Below are 14,270 nucleotides of genomic sequence, written 5' to 3'. Positions count from 1 at the left end.
TCCAGATCAATGACAGGTTCACTTATTTCCCTTACCACTAAAATTTTACAGTGATTTGGAGAAGTGTCAGATGGAAACATGTGACTTTCTTTCGCGATCCTGGGAAGGTGTTGTGATAAAAGCTGAAATGGTGAAAGAGGCAGATGAAATATCTATCATGTTGTTTTAGCTGATTCATCTACCATAACATTAAATAAACCGGTGAGGAGGCACATTTTTAGGTTTTGTACATCTTGTAACTCTTGTTCTCTAGGAATGTCTAGGAGATGGTATCTTTGGTTGGATGTGAATCTAGGAGGTTGAATCATGAATGGACCAAATGTATTCCTTTTGGAATCTCTCTGAAGTATTTTTTATGTGGAGTTGCAAGGGAATGTTTCAAATCAGGTTACAAGTCTTTTATGATTTCTTGATTGAGGTTTATTAAACTTAGTTCAAATTTCAATTTTAGAGTTGTCTTAGTGAATTTAAGGAATTGAGTGAGTAAATTGATGTAAATGAGAAGTGAATGCTCAAAAAATAGATTGTAGAAATGACTTACAACAATAAGAAATGATGCAAAACGCAGAAATTTCTTGATGCAAAATTTAAATAGAAATTGCAGAATTCGTTCCTTAATATCTGAGGTTGAAAGTTGCTCCTAAGATGCAATTTTCAGGTCTTAGATAGTTTTGGAAATTAGGTTTTCTGCAATAAGTTAGTTTATGGAGACAACAATTAAATGAAAACAGAAAATAAATGCAATTTACAGCATGTAAAATTTAGATTTTCCTAATTAAATTGCGAAGAGTTAACTTCTTAAGCAAAATGCAAATGCTGAAATTAAATTTTTGAATGTAAAATATGTATAGAATTGATGAAAATGCAATAAAATTTAAATTTCATTTTTCAACAAACAAAAGTATGATTATAAGCTAGTTCACAATCTAAGTTGGGGGTCCTAGGTTATCAAACTAGCTGGAAATTCAAATTTCTGAAATATGTTAATTGTTGAAATGCACTAAACTCAAGAAAAAATTCTAAAAATATAAATTCCAGTGAGCTTTGATTTTACTGTTTAAAATAAAAAATGCAAATTCCTAGATTAAACCATGGCCGAAAAATATAAAATTTCTGAGATGCACAATGAATAGAGACTGAATATTGTGAAAGAAAAAAACATATGTAATTTCCGGCAAACTAAAAGGTTTGACGATTTATGATTAAATAGATGAGAGAGATATAGCTAGTGCTTACTTATCTTTGGGCTAATGGAGTTTTTCAAATTTTTGAAGAGGTTGTAATCTATTCTTAGAACAAGGATTTTAAAGGCTACCCTAAAGCATGCCATAGATAATTCAAATAAGTGGAACTAGAGAACATTGCAAAAAAGGAAATGTCTAAATGAATTAACAATGTCAAAGATTCGACCGAATGTTCATTTCCCTAAGGATTTCTAGCTTAATCAGTATCTCTTGATGAGCAACCAGCAATTAAATTTATTAAGTGAATAGACAAATAGAAAAAGGGGATTAAAAGAAACTACACCCAACTATGCACCTTCAAAGATTATTTTACTTGGCTAACTTGTATCTAACCAACGAGATCAATCAAATAGTGCAAAATTAATTAAGTTATTAACCCATAATCAATTCTCTGTCATTTCATTATCTAGAAAATCTGGGTTTTTCGACCTACAGAGATGTAAGGAAAACTACAACTCTGGAACTTGCAACTTGGCTCCCTCAGAATGAATTCGGCCTAGGTAAATCAGCCATAAGGAAATCTGCCTTTGGATGAAATTGGCTTGAAGAACTCGGTGTCCAACAACTTGATCTACGCCCTCCAACAACTAGATCTGTGCCCTGCCACTAATGCGCATAGGGAAAAATCCAAATCTCCAACTCAGCCTCCTCTGACAACTTGGCCCTGCGATTTCCTCCTATTCGACCTCCTTGGATTAGCATTAGAGCCATTCACATTTCAGAGAAGATTGCTTTGTCTTCATGACGATTCGTTCACACAACTTGTGCTCTTCGTCTTGCTGTGTCTTCACCTCCTCGCTAGGCTCCTTTATAATCTAAAATGAGTCCCAGTCTCTAACTTCAATCCCTTTTCTAGAACCATCTTGAAGATCAACGATTGAGATTATTGATAAGTCACTTAAATTATTAAATTATTTATTCTTAGAAAATAACTCAGTAGTCTACAATAATTAATTGACTTTAATTATTGTACTTTTCCTAAGTTAGAGTTAGGAAAGAAGACATAAATCACTAGAAGAGGCAAATAATGTCTCTTCCACATGCTAAGACACCAAGCCAATGTAGAAGACCTGCCGAAGCTACTCACATCAACACTCCCTTCAAGCAAGGAAGGGATTCTCCACTATCCCCAACTTATCTCGGTACTTAAAAAACTGTCCCTTCACTAAAGGCTTTGTGAGAACATTTACCACCCGCTCCTCTATAGAAATGTATTGCAATCTCATAGCACCACTCTGGACCTTGTCTTTGATGAAGTGATATCTGATCTGGATATGCTTGGATTGATCACGAACCATAGGATTCTCAGAGAGCTTAATGCAACTCTAATTATCACAGTGGAAAACTGTTGGCCCCATTTGCAGACCAAATAGCCTTGTAAGCATCTTGCGAAGCTAGACTGCCTCATAACTCACCATACTCGTTGCCATGTACTCTGCCTTTGTTGAGCTGAGTGTCTAGCTGAAACAACATCTAGATGTGGACTTTCTGTTCACTACAGTACTTGCCTAATCAGAATCTGTGTACCCCTGCAACTCCACTCCACTAGCTCTAACATACCTCAGTCCAAAATCTAATGTACCACACATGTATCTTAGCACATGCTTTGTTGCCACCCAAATGAACCTATCTCGGCTCCACCATGAACTGGCTGAGTGTGTTCACAACAAAACATATATATGGCTTAGTGTTGACCAGATACATCAAGGAACCTATTAGTTGCTTATATAGTGTGGGATCCACTAGTTCACCCTTAGAAGCGCTCAACTTCTCTAGGTTAGTGATCACAGGTGTAGACATAAGCCCGCAATACTCCATCCTGAATCTCCTCAAGATCTCCATTGCATACTTGCCTTGTCAAAGGAAAATCTCTTGTGGTTGCTACCACACCTCCAATCTCAAAAAGTAATGCATCAAACAGATGTCCTTCATGTCAAATTCTGAAGCAAGAATATCCTTGCACATCTCTATGAGCTTCTTCGATCCTATCAAGAAGAGATCATACACATATAATACCAAGATGAGCAGTTCACTCAACGAGTACAAAGTACGATTTGGGATCTGCCTCACTCTTGGTGAAGCTCAAACCAAGAAGATATTCATCAATCTTGGCATACCATCAGCTTGGAGCTTGCTCTAGCCCATAAATGCCCTTCTTCAACCTGCGTACATGGGAATCTCTCCCATGCACCTCAAAACCGTGAGGCTGCTCAATATACACCTCCTCCTCAATCAGTCCATTGGGGAAAGCAATCTTCACATCCATCTAATGTATCCTCCACCCCATCTTTGAAGCAATGGTCATAACTTCTCTACTAGATGCATACCCGACGATGGGTGCGAATGTCTCCTCATAGTCCACTCCCTACTGTGATAACCATCTCGCCATGATCCTTGCTTTATACTTCTCAATACTGCCATTAGCGACATGTTTGATCTTGTAGATCCACTGAGAAGTGACTGCGGACTTCCCTTCCGGTCTCGACACTATATCCCAAACATCGTTGCTCATGATGGAGCTATACTCCTCTATCATGGAATCTCTCCAAACTTGCTCGCCTATAGCCTCCTCAAAAGTGGAAGGCTCAAACTCGCTAATATTGCTCGACAATGCCAAATAACTGGCATATCTGGTTGGTGATCTACTCTGGTTGAAAGTGCTAATAGGAGCCTCGACATGCTCCTCATCATCTCTCAATGTTTGCTCGACCCATCTTGTCCTCCTCTTGGTAGAGCTCGAAGGAATATCCATCTCATCCTTCGAATCTACTGGCTATGTCCCTCCTAGTGCTGCTGGTCCCTGGTCAACCTTAGGAGCTTCTTGCTTCCGCTCGTCTACCACTGCCGACTCCATTGCATGAGATCTGCTAAGTGTCTTTTCCTCATCAAATCTGAAATCCTGACTCAAGATCACCTTTCTATGGTAGATTTTGTAGGTCATTGAGACCTCACTGTAGCCCATAAACACGCCCCACTTAGATAAGGGCTCTAACTTAGTCCTCTCCTTTGTAGGCACATCGACATAAATTGGACTACCGAATATGCGCAAATGACTCACATCCGGTTTCACTCCTCTAAACAACTTCTAAGGAGTCACGTCCTCCAACACCCTGTGAGGACTCCTGTTTTGCACATACACAACTGTATTACAACCCTCCGCCCATAAGAACTTAGGTAACTCTTGATCATAGATCATTGCCCTCGCAGCCTCCAGGATGGTTATATTTTTCCTCTCGGCAACCCCATTGATTGAGGGTTGTAAGGGATTGTGAGCTCCTTCTTGATTCTTGCTTTCCTGCAAAAATCCAAGAACTTGTTGGTGGTATACTCGCCCCCACTATCTGATCTTAACACCTTAATTTTCCTCCTTATTTGGTTCTTTGCAAGAGCCTTGAACTCTTGAAACCAATCAAAGACCTCATCCTTGGTCTTTAGGAAGTAGATCCATGTTTTCCTGGAATAATTGTCTATGAACATCACCAAATATAAGGATCCTATGATTGACATCACAAACATAGGACCACAAATATCATAATGCACCAAGTCTAACATGCCCTTTGACTTGGCCTCACTATGAGGACACACAACCTTGGCTTGCTTGCCAAGCGCACACCCTTTGAACACTGCATCCTTCTCCACTCGAATCTTTGGAAAACCAGTAACCATCCTCTGCATCACCAGAAGAGCTCTGTAGTGTAGGTGCCCCATCCCCCTGTGCCAAATGTCGCTCTGGATATAACTCTCATGGATGAGAGCCTTCATTGGTTACTCTCGCAACAGATAGAGATACCTCTCCCTTCCACCTATCACTCACTTCTTGCTGAGATTGGTGCCTTTCAGCCCAGTAGCCACTTCACCTCTTGTAAAGTTGACCTCCAGTCCTCAGTGTTTCATGGCCGAAATTGAAAGGAGATTTTTATCCAATCCCGGTACATATAACAACTTGTTTACCTCCATGGTGCCAATTAAGTCCATCTGGAATTCAATACTCCTAGTGCCCTCGACTGCATACTTGGCCTTGTCACCAAGCTCCATATTTACATCTTTGGACCCCCTGGTCATTCTAGTGAAGCATTCTCGAGATCTTGTCATATGACAGGATGCTCCATTGTCCACGAACTAGACACTTCTCGCGACGGTTACAGAATGGCAAGAAACTAGGGCGAAGTTTTTCTTGAACTTCTCTGCCATCTCCTCCATCTATGCAGTAGCTGCTGTAACAGTCTTGCCCTTGCCCTTCTTTTTGTTAGGACACTGACTGGCAAAATACTGAAACTTATGACAATAAAATCTTTTAACTTTGCTCATGCACTTTTTCTTCTTGTTTCGTGAAGATGCTCCTCCACCTTGGTTTTGCTTGGTCTTCGCTTTGCCCTTTTTCACTTGTGCGGCAAGAGAAACTTCATCTTTCTCCTCATTGCCCTTTCGCTGTCCTATAGTCAAGGAATTTTCCCATATCTCCTTTTGGGTGAAGTCATCCCATAACTGGCTCCAATTATGAGGCTGTTGACGAGCACGAATGCCATCAACTAAATTGGTCCACTACTTTGCTCACCCCTTTAGGGCAATTTTGTCCAGCTCTAAATCATGCACAATTTCCCCAACAGTTGCAAGCTCATCACGAGCTTGCTGGACTCTCGTGAGATAATATGTCATGGTTTTAGATTTGTTCATTTTAATACTATTCAACTTCTATTTCAACACCATTTTCCCATTCTTGTTTTTACTCTGATAAAGATTGGTTAGAGCTAACCGCATTTGTCTTTCGGTGTCCTTCCTTGATATGTGGGGGATTATATGATCCCTCACACCATACAAAATTATGCAGCTCACTTTCATATCCTTTGCCCCATGCTTAGTTGCAAGATTCAGATCTGAAGGAACCTGCACGTCTGCTCACTAAATCCCAGAGACCATTTGACTTCAGAATCCAGGTAATTCACTCCTTCCAGGGGTTGAAATTTGATGCCCCGTCCAACTTGTCCTCATTTATCAAACTAAACAATGATGCCATCTCCACGAATCAACCGTGGCCACAAAACCCAACTGCAAAATTTAAGAAATAATTCGACTGTTGCAAAAACAACAACTCGTTACTGCAAACCCTCGTGATCTAAGATCTCTCTCTCTGAGTTTTCTAGATAGATCTGATACCATGTTAAATTTCTAGTACCAACTAGATTTATTTTCTCATGGCAAATTAATTTATCGCCAACAATTTATTTGTTAACCCAATAAAATGTTGATTTACCGAAAAATAAAATCATTGGTATTTTTAACTTCTAAAATTAAATTATGTAGCGGAAATAAACTAGAGAGATCAATCACACATCACAAAATTAATTAACCCATAATCAATTCTCTGTCATTTCATTATATGGAAAATCTGGGTTTTTCGACCCACAGAGATACAAGGAAAAATACAACTCTGGAACCTGCAACTTGGCTCCCTCAAAATGAATTCGGCCCAGGTAAATTGGCCTCAAGGAAATCTGCATCCAGATGAAATCGGCCTGAAGAACTCGACCTCCAGCAACTCGATCTGTGCTCTCCAACAACTTGATTTGCGCCCTGCCACTAATGTGCACAGGGAAAATCTAGCAGTCTAGCAACTCGACCTCCTTTAGATAAATACAATCACTCTTCGAAAACTTGGCCCTACAATATCCTTCTAGTTGACCTCCTTGGATTTCACGAACCCACTCGCACTTCTTCTCTGTGCATTGGTCCACTGAGCCACTGACACTTAAGAGAAAATCACTCTCTTCATGATGATTCAATCACACAATTTGTGCTCTTCGTCTTGTTGTGTCTTCACCTCCTCACTAGGCTTCCTTTATAACCTTAATTGAGTCCAAATCCCTAACCTCAATCTCCCTTCTAGAACCATCTTGGAGATCAACGATTGAGATTATTTCTAAGTCAAATAATAAAATTATTGATCCTTATAAAATAACTCAATAGTCCAAATAATTAATTGACTTTAATTATTGTACTTTTCCTAAGTTAGACTTAGGAAAGAAGACATAAATCACTAGAAGAGGCAAATAATGTCTTCCACATGCTAAGACACCAAGCCAATGTAGAAGACCTTCTGAAGCTACTCATATCAACATTGCATGCTTGAAATGCTTGCCACCAAAATAAGCTCAAACAATAGCCTTACACGACATTGATTTAGAAACCCAATATATACGCCAAATAGAAAAGTATAACTATTGCTCACTCAACAACAATTGTTTCGAGTGAATGGAGCCTCTTATTTATAGAGTTCTAGGGTCAACCACTACCACAAATAGAATAATAATATCCCAAAGATCATGGATGATGAGTCAAATGTATAAAATAATTTGTGAAGTATGAAATTGGCCATCAAAACAATATTTTAATCCTGTCACGAGAGAATCAAATTACTAGGGTGCATGCCTATGAGAGATATACATACAATATCAATATAATTATACTCAAGAAAAGTGCACCCTAGGGAGTGGTGTAAGGATGTTGTAACCACCTTTCCCAAAATAGTAATAGTGGGCCTCAATTAGTGTGCCCTCCAGGAGAAGTCAAATCCATGTCAAGAATGATATATCTCCAAATAGAAAGAAGTTTTCCATAAAAGACATACCACTCAAAATAGTAAGAGATCCAATCCGTAGAATAAAATAGCAAAATCCATGTGATGATTGCTCCATGCATATCTCAAAATGTGTGAAGACCCAAAATAGTAAATGTGCTCAAGTACCAAGTCAAATAGCCTCATCAAAGTTAAAACAGGATGTGAACAAGGCCAATCCAAACCTAGAAATTGACCATCTAGTGGAGTGTAGCACCTAAAATAGCATGCTTAGAAAAATGCAAGATAAAAAATGATTTAATAAAGTGGGAGTGGGCATGAAGGGAGGGTGTATGCATAACTAACCCTCATGGTGCGCAAGCTCAACAAACTCCTTAACATATTTGCCAAGTTAATTAAATTGTTCATCAATGCCGCATATGTGAGCATGAACAAGGCTAAAGTGACCCCAATCAATTAATATGAGGGAAACCACTTTCTTGAAATATATATATTTTTTAATGTTAATTGCCTCAACATGTGTAGCAAAGGGTAGTGCTAACCTCAAGTTGTGTTCTTGATGCACAACAAGTTTGAAATATCCCAAACCACTTCGGCATGTTTAGACATGGAAAAGGATGTTTTATTGAAATATGCCAAATGAGAGTTAACTTGTAAATACTGTATGGAAAATGGATGAAATAGCTCATGCATTCTCTATGAGTGGGTAATTAATGGAATATGACTATGATATGAAAATTATCTAGGTAAAATGGAAATGTGATAATATAATGGGTGGTACCTAGGCTAAATGATGGATGGATAATGAAAGGGGACATATGTTAACAAACCTCTAGGAAATACACCACCAAGCTAGAGGACACCACAACTAGATAAGGAAATAGGAGATTTCTTCATCAATAATCTGCCATGGAGTAGCACCTGCAACAAAATACATAATATGCCATTGAAGCAATGTCCACAATACAATATTTGACCAATAAATTTATAAGTTGAGGTGAGCAAAGGAGCATGAAAATGGTCAAGTCTTGCTAGAGTCATTGGATTTCAAGGGTTTTGTTCTATAAGGCGGCAAAAGTTTCAAACTCGAGGTAGTTTGGAGGAGACCACAAAAAAATGTAGCCATGTTAGGGGTGGTAAATTATGTAACTAGGGTCAAATTCCATTTTGGACAGCTCATTTGATGGAGATTATTATTGCATTAAATTCTTCTTGTTGAGAGGACCAAAATCGACCTAAAGATCACTCAATTCGGACAAGGAGAAGTCTGTTTTTAAATTAGAGCCCACTCATGTGCAAATTGGCAAGGTTGGCTACACCAGCATGTAGGCTCATAAAGCCCAATCGACATGTCTTTTCACCCTCATCGATTCATATAAATACAAGTGACCTTCATCCTCATTTGGAACTTCATCATCACACACATATCTTATCTCTCCTCTTCTTATTGGTTCGCACAAGTCAGAGAAGAAAGGATTTTCTCACACTTGTGAAGGACAAGGGATTGTTCTTTTGGGCCAAATTATAGAGCTGTTGCAGGTGGAATTACAGAGCAGTTGCAGGGCGTTGACCAGTGTTGACCAAGCACTTTGACCTATCATTTGACTGTGATCTATCCACCAAAATTTCAATTTTTGTAGGCCACATCTTTTGGCACCAAAACCGAGAAGTTTTGGGCACTTTGACCGAGGCTGAGTGCAGGGATGATTGTAGGCAAAAGAGCAAAATTTGACCGAGTTTGAACATCTGTTTTGGGACTGTTCTGACTAATCTTTGACCAACTTTAAAGGCCGAATTTAACTGTCCTAGACCGAGCTGCTGAAGGGCTGATTTGACCGTGAACTATTGACTGGTTAGGGCATTGACTGCCACTGTTGACTGGGACAGATCTGCACTTGAGTTGACTGTTGTTGACTCTCTCTCTTTCATCTCTGCTTTTGGATAACTGATTGGATATTGGATGATGTACTCTCTCTCCTGAACATTTGAAGACAATCTAATAGAAGAAGATTGGCAAGGGTTTTCCCCCTAGTGGGGTTTTTCCCTGGTCATTGACTAATTATTGTGTCTTGTCTCTTGGCTGTCTTTCATTGTTGCATTTTTCTAATTGTTCTCTTGGCTGTCTTTCATTGTGCATTGTGTATTTTTCTAATTGTTCTATCTACTGTCATTGGATAATTGAAGAAGAGAAACTGTTAAATTGGATGCTATTGGATATTGTTGAAGTAATAGTTGCAGCATAGAACAAACTGATGAAAAATTAACAAAGGGTTGGTGTGGCCTAGGCTGTTTGATCCCCTAGTAGTTTTGAAGGCTTAAATGCCCTTGTGTCATGGTTTCTTAGATCATATGTTAGTCCTTAAAGTCATGGACATGCTAGCAAAAAAAAGAAGCATGGAAATGATATTTCCAAGTCATCCTATAAGAATGTTATCTTTCCCCTTTGGTGGCCAAGGGTCAGTTAAATGATGAGGTTGACACAAAAGAGCATGCGCAATACCAAAATCCCCCTAGATATGTGATTGGTATAGAGAAAGTCCATTGGTGTCATCCTCCAAGGTGCCGTGAATTGGTCCTAGCACACCCCATACAAGGGTTTGTGGATATACCTAGAAGACCCCTTCCTCCTACCATTGATGTGAGTTAACCCCATTAGTTTGAAGAAGGATGAAAGCTCTTGGGCTAATCACCCTATATGTTGAACCAAATTTGATTCATCATACCAAGGACAACATGGTTGCAAAAGAATTTTGGGATACCTTAAAATTACTCTATGGAACAATTAATACTACTTATGTAAACAAACTCAAAACTAGGTTTTCTAATAAAATGTGTTACCTTGACAATGTTAAGGAGTATATTGTGATGTTTAATACTTTGAAGGATGATGTCATTGCATTAGGAGGAAAGGAAAAATCAGATTCAAAATTTGTAAGTGTTGTTTTGAATAATCTCTCTAGTGTTCAAATCCTTTGTGATCATATTATATAGTATACCTCCATTTATGAAGAACTATAAGACCTCTCTTGAGAAGGTTTTCTCTATTCTTATCCAACATCAATTTACATTGAGGAATATGGTAGAATTAACCCCACCTTGCCTAGAGATCAAGATTATACAAAAGCATATCGACACCTTCTATGCATGAGTTCAAGAAACATAAGGTGGAACTTAAAGTTCTTTGAGAAGAAGGAAGTCATATGCAATTTCTATTATAAAATGATACACCTTCAAATCTTGCATTTCTTATCTTCAAAATATTGAAGTGTTAGCAAAATAAATAGGTTGGGGTCAAGGGTTTCTTGACAATATGATTGGAGCTTCTCACAATGCACATCTGGCTATGCACTCTACCTATTAGTCCTCCTTTCCATAGGACTGGATTGGTAATTGTGGAGCTACCGGGAACATTAGCACACATCAACACCTCCTCTTTGACTAACAACACATTAGAGAGAGGATTGTGGTGATGTTGTCATCAACACCTCCAAATTTGGAGATGTCCTCCATGATCTAGGCTTTGGACCAAATCCTTTTTCTATTTAACACATCACACACACCAACAAAAAACTAGAATCCCCCACCCTTCTCTCTTCACATACAATTCATTGTGAGCATTAACTAATATTTCCACGTAGCGTGTTGTTTGAGCAGTGTAATGTCCTCTTAAAATTGAGGATTAATGAGAGATGAAGTAGCCTATTGATCCCGTAGGCTATAGTCCTCAATAAAGGGGAAAACCCCAAAATACCCAATGTCTGGGCAAGTTTTGGGGCAGCTGGGCAAAGAAACCCAAAATTGGGGTTTGGAGTAAAATTTACTCAATCAATTAAGAAGAAGAGACCCCTCTAGGAAATCTATAAATACAAGAGGGTTGAATTCATTTTGGAGCATCATGGTGGATCATCTCATTTGTTTCTTGAGCATTAGCTCTGAGGGTTTTAAGACCCCTTCCCCCCTATCAATTTTGGTGGTGAAAGATTCCATCCTAGTGGATAATTTATCTTCTTTCTATTTTCCTTTCTTGTCTACTTGGTTTGGCACAAGGTTTCTCTTCATTTGAAGCATCAACTTCTTCCCTCTTCTTGAAGCTAGTTGAGTTCCTCTCTGATCTTTAAATCTAGGCAAAATTGTTAAATTTTATGACCAAGCCATTGACCCTACATTAGACAGATTTCCTGAGAACACAACCTAAGGTAATGTGAATTATAGAACACTGAGGGCATGCGCATTACTGGGCCTAAGGGCGTATAAGCATCTTGAGATAAAATGTGGGTTTAGTCTTCCATTGAAGCTTCATAAGGGTCTATTTCTATTGTAGAAGTAGAAGGTCGATTATATCCCGAGGTCCAAAATACATGCAAGTGGCAAAGTTTGTGGGTAGCGGGCTATTCCTGTGGTTCCTGAACCCTTTTGAGTAGATATGAGGTCTTCAACGAGATAGGTACAGGGCTAAGATGCTTGGAAATCATTCACTCAACGTGATTCTTGAGGCATGAGCGTAGGTATTTGGAACATTGTTCCACAGGGCTGACACATTTAAACAAGTGAAGATTTTGTCTAAAGGCCATGGTTTAAATCATAACAGGAGAACCCAAGCAAAGTCAACTTGGGTATTTAAGCAGTTAGGGTTTGAATTAATTATCAATTTGCAAATAATCTAGGGTTTTTTGATTTGGGCATTTTGTAAACACTGTTTAATGCAAATCTGGATTTCGCTAGACAATGGGTTGTTGATTTATATTTGTTGGTGATTGTTTATATTGAAGTCAATACTGTTATTGGGGCTATACTCTTTGAATTTGAAAAATTTATTACTTAGAGAAGTTGTATTAAAACCCTAGCAGTTGAAGAGAGTTCTAGGGCAAAAAATTTCCTTATAATTCTACAAGTAGATTTGAATTTTGGATTTGGAGCTTATTTGGGGTTGATTTTGGAGGGGATTTGACCTATATTTGTTTCCCATCTATTATCTAGTAGATTGAAGAGGCTAGATTGACTTGGAGCCACTTCCACATCTGGTGGTAGGTCTCTAGTGTTAAACTTCAGGGTTCACTGTCGAGAAGAGAGAACAACATATCAAGAAGATGATCCAAGACATTCACAAGGATTCGTCCAATGCTGATGATCTTGATGGGTCCTGAGTCATGGCATGTTATTTATTTATTATATTACAGTATGATGCTTTTTGGAATTTGGAAGCCATTGATAGCCTTGAAGTTTATATATTTTGTCTTTGATCTTTAATTTTATGTATATTTGTACTTATGTGTCTCAATGAGTTTTTGCCTATTTGCACCCTTACATGCAATATAAATCAGCAAACTTGCATATTGGTGTTTATAATTTGTATTTACTTTGATATATATATATATATATATATATCAACGTCTGAATAGTTATGTATTTTATTCAGCCAAGTTCAATCCAAGTGGTAATTTTAAGCCTTACGATGTAGGACCAAGTTCAAGTTTGATAACTCTGTTCTAAAGTGATTCAAGTCTAAAAGAGGTCATCTTAATGCCTTTGTAAGTAAACTCTATCAAAGATACTCACCAAAATTATCTCGCTGAATCTCAACTCACATAGATACAAGTTTCCACAAACAAGTGTGTGATATGTATTGTTTTCTGGGTATCTTGCAACAAAAATTGGTATACAACTAGAGGTAGATATATTAGCATGCAATGCAAATGCATAATACATAGTATCTATGTAAAATCGGTGAATCATCTTTCCCTCACAGAGCTCAATTGAGGGGATAGAGCGTGACCATCATGAAACTTTTCAGGTGCTTGAAGCTCACATGTTTAGTGATACTAGCTGTTTCTCACTATCCCTCATCTAGCTGAAACTGCCATTGTTTTGGAAAATAATTTTTTGTTCCATGGCCTTGTCAAATCATCTACAACCTGTTGAAATTTGGTAGCATTGGGAGGTACTCTCATGTGCCCTTTGTTAAATTTTCAATGTTCTATGCTGCAACACTCATAACAATTCTTCTTCCTATAGCAATCACTTTATCCAATTATCTTCAATCTTTCAATAACAATAAGCTAAGTTACCAGAATTCGGATACGGATTCGGATTCGGATACGGATCCGGATCCGGATCCGCTTGATTTTTGAAAAGCTAGGATTCGGATACGGCAAGGAAACGACACGTACGATTAATATAAATATATTTTTATAATAAAAATTTTGATATTAATGTCCAAATTTATTGTGATCACTACCCATCAACAACAATAGAGTTTATATTATTATTATTATTATCCAATTTTAAAGTCACAACCAAGCCATACACCAAATTGGTGTATGAGACCCCCTTGTTTGTAGGACAAGGAACTCAAGACACCAAATTGGTGTATGAAACTCCCTTGTTTGTGGGACAAGGAACTCACCTCCGTGTAGCGATTTGATTGTTAAGTCTACGAAGGCATACATACTCTA

General features: G+C 38.2%; 1 protein-coding gene across 1 annotated transcript in view; it reads left to right on the top strand.

Annotated features, from left to right (window-relative positions):
• LOC149220161 (uncharacterized) overlaps positions 1–14,270 on the top strand; it is a 126,684-nt gene that overhangs the window by 81,147 nt on the left and 31,267 nt on the right. The window lies entirely within an intron of this gene.

Source organism: Pinus tabuliformis, chromosome Q, assembly GCF_031772625.1.
Source record: "Pinus tabuliformis cultivar Carrire ecotype Pingquan chromosome Q, CPIR1, whole genome shotgun sequence".
NCBI classification, from domain to species: Eukaryota; Viridiplantae; Streptophyta; class Pinopsida; order Pinales; family Pinaceae; genus Pinus; species Pinus tabuliformis.
Note: the sequence above shows the minus strand (reverse complement) of the source record. Positions and strands in the feature narration are given on the sequence as shown.